Below are 12,608 nucleotides of genomic sequence, written 5' to 3' on the forward strand. Positions count from 1 at the left end.
CACGGCTTAATGTTGGAATATGTTTAACCTTTTTCTCCCGCAGCGCTGTCTTTGTTTTTCAGGAATCACTGACACAATATCGAATGACTAAAAATCGACCTACAAATATATCGATACAAAATTATCGATCACATTATTATCGACATCACATACTTATTTAAAACATTACAAAAATATCGAACACACAATATCGAACTACAGAAATATAGGTACACAAAATATCGCAAACACAAATATCGAAATCCTAAAATATCGATGCTCAGTAATATACATATACTTCATAACAAAATATCGTAAACTAAAATATCGACCACTAAAATATCTCCATTTTACTAATATCGACTATATAACATTTAATTAAAACCTAAAATCAAACAACATAAACACCAAATAATGTCTTTTAACTCTACACAAAATTAATATTAAACAATTATATATTTACTACATTTAAAAATCGATTTAAATAATTAACTCTTTACTAAAACATTATTAACAACCTTCCTACATTAAACAACTATATTATTAAATTATACTTTATCAATTCATGCATCCAATACATTATATAATGTTTAGAAAAATACATATAGAATAATACACCACAAAACCACTAATTAGCGTTTTCCTTATTAGGAAACTAACTACCAGAATAAAAAAATAAATAATTCGAACTAACCAATAAAAACACTCCTAATTCAAACTAACCAATAAAACACAGATTACAACATCCAAAGCACTATAAAAAGAAGTTCAACTTCATTCACAGTCCAGAACCAAAAAAACGAAATTGAATGAAGAGGAAAATCTACTGGATTGCAACTGCAGATATAAGAAAATCAACATAGAGCAAATATTTAAAACTATCAAAAGTAAGTTAACTATATTATACTCATTAAGACTCAAATGTAATAAATTGTAATTACAATATACATACACTATAAATAAATTAATGTCTTCTTTCTATTTCATGTTTTCACTACAGGAAACTCCAAAAGAAACTAAGAAAATACAGAACAGCACCAAAAAAGATACAACTAAAAAGTAAGTATTTCACAACCAAAAATCAACTAATAGATTAAAATACCACCCTAATTAAATCCCAATTGCAAATCCCCTAACCATTCCCTAAAAAAATATAGAAACAATTATTAAAACAGATTTACTTTTCTTTTCCAGACAAAGAAAATACTAGAAGAAAATTCCACAAATAAAGAATAAAGAGCATTCTACTCAAACACATCAAAACCAACTTTGTAAGGATATAGTAACTAAATCTTGTTTTTTTCTACTAAAAATTAATACAACATCATATATAATAACTATAATATATATTTTTCATAGATAAAGCTACATCAAAATGACTGAAGGAGCTGAATTCATAACAAGCCAGAAGGGGAAAATGTTACTATGCTATATGGGATACACTTACACACAGGAAAAAGTGTATGGTTTAAAAGTTAACTGGAAATGCACTAAATACTACTCTAATAAGTGCTATGGGCGTGCTACAACACGACAAACAACAGTACTATACACTAGAGAACATAACCACCCACCAAACATTACTGAAATAGAAGTCAGATCTGCTTTAGAAACTGTAAAGGAAGCTAGCACAAGTTCTCAAAAACCTACTAGTGTAATTTTAAAAGAGCAGCTTCCCAAAATTCCTAAAACTGCTACTACACAAATGCCATCTGTAACTTCACTCAAAAGAACTATAGCACGTACTAAAAAAAACACTACTACTTCAACCCCAATTCCTCACACATATAGTGAAGTTATTCTAAGTCCAGAACAAAGTATAATTTTTTTTTTTTTTTTTTTTTTTTTTTTTAAAACCTTTGTTCGTGCATATTAAAAGAACAAATACGGGCCTACAACCTTCAGGCCGGCCACGATACGGTTAAGCACTGATATAAACATTACGGCCCCTGTGCTTCAACGGTCAAGGTTAGCAACGATTTATGAAACATACACTGAAGAGATCCTTGACCCCAGGGAAAGGAGAAGTGAAGGTTAATTTTAAAGTTTTCAAAATAAGTTTATCAGGGAAATAGTCAGTGAAGAATAAGAACCAAGGAGATTCGAGTCCGCACGATATCTTCACCACACGGGAGAGCAGCAGCATCATTAAAACAACAATGGAAGTAAAATCGCAGGCAGTGAGGCAATGCAGTTATATAACAGGATAGTCACATGAGCAATTACGCACCCCTCCAGTGCCGCCCCCACTCAGTCAACCCCCCACCCGGACCCAGAATCGAAACAAGTATAGCGCAGAAAGAGAAAAAAGGCCCATAGAACTAATTAGAAACAGTAAGTTACCCCCCCACCCTACACCAATGCGGAGGCTACGGCCTTCCCCCCCCCCCAGCATAGTGCCTGTCGCCCAATAAACCCGAAATATAGACAAGAAAGAGAGTAAGAATAAAGTAAAGAAAGATAAGAAAACAATACACCTATGTTAAAGGGGGTGAGAAAAGAATAGGACTATTCTAATCTAAACTCCCAAAAAGAAGAAGGTGGGGAGGAGCCTACGTATCATCAGAGCGCCCTGAACCATCGGCCATCTTTGGCTTCCACACCCTGAGAACCCACTACCCCAAAAGCGGTCGTGTGAAAATGAATTGTCCCAACAATTTAAATGAGGGAAGATAAATCGCGACGAATGCGCACAAAGTACACATACAGTTCCAGTCCCAGTCCAGCCCCTCCGTGAAACCATGGCGATAGTAATCAGTCTAGCCCTGGCCCGATCGCGGGCTTGAGATTAAGCCAGCCCCTACATGAAGGCCCCGCATCCCGTGCAGACAAAGACAATATGGCCGTTTGGGAGAAGATGGTGAAGTAGAATCCCAAAATGGCCGCCGACCATCTGTAGAGGTCCCTTTGTGCACCACATAAAGTCCAGACATGGCATGTAGAGTACAGGAGTTCCACAGAAAAGAAGCAGTAGGCCACCGTGAACGATTCCTCGAGGATGTTAGGTGTTGCTCAGCTGGATACTCTTGCAGACGTGGTGAGGCAGGCAACAATGAAGCAGGCAGCAATGAACGGGGAAACAAAGTATCCGCTGTTAAGCTGGAGAGCAATTGATCCTGGGTGCCGGGAAAGCCAGATGCAGGCACCAGTGTAGCACGATCACACACAGCCGTTGCGTCCCCGCAAGAGGACAAAAGCACTGGCAGACCCACGCCGTGTTGATGACAGACGGAGCGCTCACGGCCCGCAGCCGACAACAGGGAGTCAAACTGCTCACTTAGCGCCTGAAAGCGAGCAAACATTTGTAAACGAAAGTCCCGCAGGACGGCCAGTATGGAGCCGCATGTCAGCGGAAGCTGCACCCCCACATCGGCAGCAATCCGGGACGGCACTGTGGAGCTGGTGTCTGGTGGAGGGAGGGCGATGCGGGCAGCGGGCAAGACCGGAGTATCACCCCCCAGCCGCGAGCAGGCAAACAACGCCATGTTTTACCGCCGGACGGTACAATGGCCAGGGGGGGGGGTCGTAGCAAGGAGTCAGTTCCCCTCAGGTCTGCGCCGCAACTGGGAAAGCCAACAGTCGCCTCCCTTCCCTCGGGTTCTCTGTGCAGCCGACTGGGCAATAGAAGAAGGGGGTCGGCAGCCTCCAACAGCGCGGTCCACAGATCGGGGCAGGAGACCCGCCTCACCGGGGCTTACCTTACAGCCCCAGCCCTTCAGGCGCAGGGTGCAGGAGGTGTCTGGCCGTCCCTCCCCAGGCTCATCTGGCGACAGTCCGTGGTGTTAGGTGAGGTCGGGACCGCGGGGCTCGGATTTGCGCTAGCGGGTCCGGGGACTGCGGAGCTTCCAGGGGGCCGGCAAAGGCCACAATGGAGCAGGGGTCCAGGGCGGAGAACAAAAGCACCAAAAACTCCGGCATCCGGGCGGGCTGAGACTTCGGGGAAGTGGCGGCGTGGACAGCGCGTCGTCGTACACGTTTCACCTCGAGAATCGGCAAGGATAGGAATCAGGATAATAGCCCGGGGCCAAGGGCCGACGGAGCCGGGCGCTCAAGCGTCTGCTCCGGTCGCCATCTTGGCTCCTCCCCACCAAAGTATAACTTTAAACAAAGAACCATTTGTCATTTTTGATAATAAAAACAATGACAAAAGAATAATAATATTTGGAACAGCTAATAATCTCTGTAAACTACAAGAATCACAGAACTGGATGATGGATGGGACTTTTACCATATGTCCCAAACCCTTTTTCCAACTATATACAATACACGTCCTATATCACAATTGCAATATACCATTAATTTACACATTATTACCAAACAAACATAACTCCACATACACTGAACTATTAAATACAATAAAACAAAAAACAAATAACTTTTCCCCACAAAAAATAATCCTAGATTTTGAACATGCAATGATTAATACTATATTAAAAACACACCCCCATACCTCCATACAAGGCTGTTACTATCATTTTAATCAATGCCTATGGAGACACATGCAAAAATCAGCCCTAAGCATTGAATATGCAACTAATTCATCTTTTGCATATCAAATAAAAAAACTCATAGCACTAGCTTATGTACCTGACACAGACGTAACAGAACATTACAACATTTTAATAGACAGCGCCTTCTACAAACAAAATGAAGAAAAACGAAGTTCACTATTGGACTATTTCGAAGATACATGGGTCGGCAGGCTACATAGATCTGGCCACAGAAGAAACCCTAAATTCTTAATTCCCTGGTGGAACGTATACAGAAGCACATTAAATGGAGAATCCAAAACTAATAACGCAGTTGAAGGATGGCATAACGCCTTCCTACAATCAACAGGCAGAACAAAACCAACACTAGAAAGATTTATATCATGCCTACAAAAAGAACAGAGTTATCAAGAGTTCCGAATGGAACAATCCATAACTCAGCTAACTCCAAAAACCTCAAAACAAACTAAACAAATGTATAAATATCTAGAGCAACAAGTAAAATTGTACCCTACTACCAAAGGCCTAGAATACCTAAACATCATAGCTAAAACACTTCTTTAAACTACAAATACAAATAAATGACTAATTACTCATTTTCAATAATATCAAACACATAAAATATATTTATCTTATTACAAAAATAATTACTGTGTGTAACATATTTATACATATTGTCAAAAATATATTAACACACATTAATAATATTTGTAATAAAATAAAAATAAACAATAATATTAAACAATACCCACCCACAAGAAATAATAATAAATTAACTTACCAAGTTTATTCCAAACTCTGAAAAATCCATTTCCTGCTTACACAATCCAAACATAAAAAAAAAGGTTCCAAAAAAAAAATGCAAAAATACAACTGTCGATTAAATCCATAATCCATTCACCAAATATCCTTCGAAAAACCATGAAAAACCCGAAAATAGCTAAAAATATTAAAAAACGATCCATGAAAACCGAAACATTTAAAGAAGTGTAAAAAACATATTGTTCAATAAAACGAACACACACTTCTTTAAAAAAAAAAACGAGTCCATCCGAAACGAAGAACCTAGAAAAGAAATTAAAAAAACAAAGCAACATACATTCCCACCCACATAAAACAACACATAAACACTTACTAACAATAATACTAGATTTAAAACAGTTCTAAATATACATTAAACACCTTAAACCTAACTCTCGAAACATGCCTACACATCGTTAAAAACACGTAAAAACACAACACGCAACTCTAACACATAACATTTCCAAATATAACTAATATATATACAGCTACACTAAACATTATCTAACTAGGCTCAAAATAAAGTTTTAAACTATCTAAAACATATAAAACAAACCTTACCTTTCACGACGCGAAGTAACTCCCAACCGCGAGCTTCCCTTCAAACCAAATGACCCAAAACAACATTACCGGGTTACAAAATAGAGTGCCCAAAACATAATAAAACATTTAACTATACTAAAAAACCCTCATTAAATCAGGTAAAAAGTAAATTCACACACAAATATTTTATATTATTTAGCAAAAATAGACCTATTTTTTTCATGTACCTACAAACTGTCAACAAATGTTCCTAATGTTTAAAATTATATAAATAAATATTACAAAATTTAAAATGTTTATTATTATAATTTCTAAAAAGAAAATACTACAAAACAATGTATGAAAAATTGTTACAAATATTTTGCATGAATGCTAAAATTTTATTTATGTTAAAAATATGTTTGTTTTGAAAACATTGTAAAAATAATTATTAATATTTTACATATTAATATTAATAAAAAAGGTATAACATGTTTGTACTACAAATATTAAAATGTTTATATATGAAAATATTTGCCAAAAGTTTTGTATAAAGATTTACAAAACCTATTGCTATGTTAAATTTAATTTAAAACACTACATTCTACAACATTATTAATAATAATTTTAATTTACTAAAAAATGTTAGAAAATATACTAAATGTACATAAAATTTGTTCTGACCTATATTCAATATGTTTGAATTTAATTACAATGTAAATAATGCTATTTCTGAATGATCTTACTCAAATGAATAAACAATAAAAAATTTGAAAAACTACAATAAAAACCATGTTCTTGTCTTATTAATTGTGGTTCTCTGATTATTAATATTGACCTTCTATTATGAATATTTAACATATAGAAAAAATTGTTTATAAAAAAATAAAAATCAATAAATATTATAAAATTACAGAATGCCATTACCCATTATTCCAATACAAAATATTCATATATTTTTCCTACTAATAATATTAAATATATCAAACATATCACATTAAAACTTAAATGTATTTATTATCCTAAACTATAAATATTGAATTAATTAGTACAAATCCAATATATAATAATAAAATACAATTAATATACACTTAAATATATTTTTACTATTGCTATATCAATGTAATTTAATTTCATTAAATACCAGACAGATTAGAGTAGTTGCTGGACACTGACCATATATAATTTAATATTCCCACTCCAGTCTATAATAAATTAAAGTAGGTGCTGGACACTGAACATAAATAATTTACTATTCCCACTCCAGTCTATAATAAATTAGAGTAGGTGCTGGACACTGACCATAAATAATTTACTATTCCCACTCCAGTCTATAATAAAGTAAAGTAGGTGCTGGACAGTGACCATAAATAATTTACTATTCCCACTCCAGTCTATAATAAATTAGAGTAGGTGCTGGACATTGACCATAAATAATTTACTATTCCCACTCCAGTCTATAATAAATTAAAGTAGATGGTGGACACTGACCATAAATAATTTACTATTCCCACTCCAGTCTATAATAAATTAGAGTAGGTGCTGGACACTGACCATAAATAATTTACTATTCACACTCCAGTCTATAATAAATTAAAGTAGGTGCTGGACACTGACCAAAAATAATTTACTATTCCCACTCCAGTCTATAATAAATTAGAGTAGGTGCTGGACACTGACCATAAATAATTTACTATTCCCACTCCAGTCTATAATAAATTAAAGTAGGTGCTGGACAGTGACCATAAATAATTTACTATTCCCACTCCAGTCTATAATAAATTAAAGTAGGTGCTGGACACTGACCATAAATAATTTACTATTCCCACTCCAGTCTATAATAAATTAAAGTAGGTGCTGGACAGTGACCTTAAATAATTTACTATTCCCACTCCAGTCTATAATTAATTAGAGTAGGTGCTGGACACTGACCATAAATAATTTACTATTCCCACTCCAGTCTATAATAAATTAGAGTAGATGGTTGACACTGACCATAAATAATTTACTATTCCCACTCCATTCTACAATAAATTAGAATAGGTGCTGGACACTGAACATAAATAATTTACTATTCCCACTCCAGTCTATAATAAATTAGAGTAGGTGCTGGACACTGACCATAAATAATTTACTATTCCCACTCCAGTCTATAATAAATTAAAGTAGGTGCTGGACAGTAACCATAAATAATTTACTATTCCCACTCCAGTCTATAATAAATTAGAGTAGATGCTGGACACTGACCATAAATAATTTACTATTCCCACTCCAGTCTTTAATAAATTAAAGTAGATGCTGGACACTGACCATAAATAATTTACTATTCCCACTCCAGTCTATAATAAATTAGAGTAGGTGCTGGACACTGACCATACATAATTTACTATTCCCACTCCAGTCTATAATGAATTAGAGTAGGTGCTGGACACTGACCATACATAATTTACTATTCTCACTCCAATATATATTGAATTAGGGTTACTATATATTTTAGATTTTTTAAAATAATTACTAATTTGTAAACACTACCCACCCTTATCCCCTATAAATCCTACATCACTCTTATTAAATGAATTATCTTCTTAAAATTGTTAAATTTTAATTCAAAGAACATTTCTAAATGTAAATTATTTTTTATTAATATTAAATTTTATATATATTTCTAAAACACTCCCCACCCTTATCCCCTATAACCCCAAAATACCACTTATTAAATGTATTTTATTAGTACAATTTTTAATTGTAAATTTTAATACCAAAATTGAAATTTCTATATTTTTAATTAAATATTAAATATATTTCTAAAACACTCCCCACCCTTATCCCCTATAACCCCAAAATCCCACTTATTAAATGTATTTTATTAGTAAAATTTTTAATTGTAAATTTTAATACCAAAATTGAAATTTCAATTTTTTTAAATAAAATATTAAATATTAAATATATTTCTAAAACACTCCCCACCCTTATCCCCTATAACCCCAAAATCCCACTTATTACATTTATTTTATTATTACAATTTTCACATTTAAATTTTAAAAACAAATTTGAATTTTTTTTTTTTTAAATATAATATTTGTAAAATTATATCATAAAATATTAAATTTAATATTTATTTCCAAAACACTCCCCACCCTTAACCCCTATATACACAACATCCCACTAAAAAAATTATTTTCATATTTAAAATTTAAATATTGCAATTTTGTTCAAAATTTAAATTCAAATTCTACAAAAATTTATTAAAATATTTTATTTCAAATATATATTTTTAAAACACTCCCCACCCTTATCCCCTATAAACCCTACATCCCGCTCCTAAAATTATATATCAAAATTTTAAAAAAAATATTAATAGAAACAAAATTATTATTTTTAATACTTAAATAAACATTTTCTGACACTTCTAAACAATAATTTTTAACAAATCACAAAATGACAAAATACTATCCTTTTTCGATATTTTTACTACACGATATTATGTCTTTCGATATACTATACCTCGATATTTTACTACACAACAATCTCGACATTTTTTACATCGATATTAATAACAGAGATATATTGTTCCATCGATGTTTTGACTTCGATATTTCTGTATATCGATATTACATTTCCGATATTTTGTCTACTCACCATTTTTCAGCCACGATCCGTGCTCTCTGATGCTCGTCGAAGTATAGGGTTCAGCACAGGCCCATTCACAGGAGACGTTTTTCTGAGGTAACACACGGTGGTGTGAGCACGTTCGAGGGGGCAAGGCGGGGTGGGATACAAGAGTCTCACCAGTGAGGGGGGGAGGGTGACAGGACGGGCTGGCAGGGGATTGAGCCGTGCCAGTGCCAGGTAGTCGCTTGGTGTTGAGTGGATAATAATTTTCTCTTCATCCTCCGCACGCAGGGTTCATCAAGATCCTTCTCACCCCAACCCCGGTGTCGTCAGGATAAGATCGTAGCAACAAACAGTGAAGTAAGTACGGGGTCGGGGACTGGGACCGAGCGCTCGAGGGGCGGTACAGGAAGGTCGGATCGCTACCACCAGCTAGGTCTATGGCTTACAGTTCTATTTCTTTTCCAGGTGAGCTGATTCCGAACTGATCAGTATGAATAGCCAGGGATCCCCCCCGCTTTTCTCTCAGATGTCCCAGGTGGAGGATTCCCAGCCAGGAACCTCCCAAGACGCGCAGTTGGCAGCCGTTATGGGAATGGTCAGGGCTAAAGGAGTGGCTTGGGCCACCGAGCTATTGAAGGCGCACAGCCCGAATGACTGGGGTATCACCATGTCTGTCCCGCTCACGGGGCAGGAGCCCGCCGAGGAGACCGGCCCCACCAGGTCAAAGAGGGTTCGCAGGCCCACAGTAAAGGACTTCCCAACAGACCCGCTGCCAGCTAAGAGCCGGATCATGTTCAATGCACGGACTGTGATGCCCCACTGCCCCCCGCAGTCGGACCGGTGGTACCCCTGGCCAACGCAACGCCGTCGCCGAGCTTTGCCACACGTGATGATCTGGGTAAGCCCACGGACATGTTCTTGAACTTCATGGCGGAGGTCAGAGCTGGCCTTCTGGCTGCTAGCAACCCCAGTGTGGTCACCAACACGAACAGTGGTGTGGGGGTAGCTACGACAGCACCACCGCGCAGGCACAGTGTGGACCATCGATCACGCATGTTTGGGGGGCGGGGGTGCAGTTAACAAACAAGGATGCCACGAGGGAGCCTGTAGCAGGGGGTTCCAGGGGCTGAGCCAGAGCCCCGGCGGACGCGCGCTGTGAAGTTAGTGTCCTATTCATTTTAGTCCTCATTTTTATGTAAATCTGCTCCGTTTTTAACAAAAGAAATGTATTTACTGTGTTTTTAACTCGCTTCGCTCTTTGACTCACTGCCTGTTTGCACTTACATATTAGACTGCTTGTACTCTGCTTTTATCTTTACATCCGCCTACTCCCCGTTCCACCACGGGTTTTCCCGTTTGATGTGGAGGGAGATAGCGGTAGAATCACTGTTTGGCTTCGTTGCTAGGAGGCAGGGTTTCCTCGCTCCTTCCGGGCACGTGATCCTTTCCAGGCCTTATTAGGAATGCCTGTTGACCCGCGCAGCGGACGCGCGCTGTGAATTTAGTGTCCTATTCATTTTAGTCCTCATTTTTATGTAAATCTGCTCCGTTTTTAACAAAAGAAATGTATTTACTGTGTTTTTAACTCGCTTCGCTCTTGGACTCACTGCCTGTTTGCACTTACATATTAGACTGGTTGTACTCTGCTTTTATCTTTACATCCGCCTACTCCCCATTCCACCACGGGTTTTCCCGTTTGATGTTGAGGGAGATCGCGGTAGAATCACTGTTTGGCTTCGTTGCTAGGAGGCGGGTTTCCTCGCTCCTTCCGGGCACGTGATCCTTTCCAGGCCTTATTAGGAATGCCTGTTGACCCGCGCAGCGGGCGCGCCGAAGGCGTGCCTAAGGCAAGCCCGTCTGCGCCCGTCCGCGGCCGTTTGGGGCCTGGGGCCAGAACCCCTGTCCCTCGGTCATTGGTAGCTGACCCACCACTAGTATACTCCTCGTCTCAACTCCTTGCTCTACGGCCGATGGGCTTTACTGATTGTGCTCATTTTGCTGCTGCTGATGCTTGTACCTTCACCTGCCCTGCGGCTCATTGTTCCTTTTCTTTGACCCACTCTTTGGTGGTCAATGACCGTATGGCCGTGCTATCGGATAGCGCTGTTCCTAAGTTCTGTTTTCTAAGCCTAAATTGCCGCTCCCTTCCTCAGCATAAAAGCTTCATCTTTGACCTCCTTCTGGATGACTCACCTGATGCCTTCTTTCTGACCGAGACTTGGCTCCACAACAGTTCTGGCCCGGATATAGCTGTTGCCCTCCCGTCTAACTATGCCATCGCCAGACTAGACCGAACCACCGGGTTGGGTGGAGGAATCGCTGTTATTTATAATGTCTTTCCAATGCAATTTAGAACCTGTTAAACTTCCCAATTGTGAAGCCGCATTATTTCAACTTAGACTTACTCCTAACTTTTCTTTTTCGGGGCTTTTGCTTTATCGACCCCCTGGCCCCTCTTCATTGTGGTCGGCCTCGTTGTCTGGCTTGGTTTCTTCCCTCCTTCTGTCTTCCTCTAATTTCACACTTTTTGGCGATTTGAATCTCCATCTGGAAGACGCTACTAATGCTACATGCTCTAAGCTTATTTCTGACCTCTTAGCTATAAATCTAATTCTTTGTAACTCTGGTCCCACTCACAAAGCTGGTCATCTTTTGGATCCCATTTTTTCCAATGTAACATCTGTAGTGTGTGAACCTGCGTTACCCATTTCCTGGTCAGACCACTTTTTACTGAAATTTAAAATTCAGGCTCCTGACAGTTCTTTTTCTGTTTTCCCACAGCCCATGTATTTTACTAGGGATTGAAAAAAAGTAGACACTAATGCTTTGAACAACTTGCTTAAGGAAAATCCACCCTCTATTTCTACGTTGGTGCCTGACTCCGCTAAAAGCATCCAAGACTGGCTGTCTCGTGCTGTTGATGTTTGCCTCCCCCCTGCCAAGAAAAAATCATCCTACCATCACCCTCCTGCACCTTGGATTACTGACAGCCTTAGGGTTGAAAAATCCAAATGCAAAGCATTAGAAAGAAAATGGCGGCGATGTTATGCTCCTGATTTAAAAATAATATATAAAAACTCCCTAAAAATATACCACAATCTATGCAAATCCTCTCGTGCTGCTTATACCTGTAATACCATTAACACTGCCACTAACCGCCCTAAGACACTGTTTAGCTTGGTTAAAAATTTGGCTGGTGCC

This window comes from Triturus cristatus, chromosome 9, assembly GCF_964204655.1.
Source record: "Triturus cristatus chromosome 9, aTriCri1.1, whole genome shotgun sequence".
Lineage (NCBI taxonomy): Eukaryota > Metazoa > Chordata > Amphibia > Caudata > Salamandridae > Triturus > Triturus cristatus.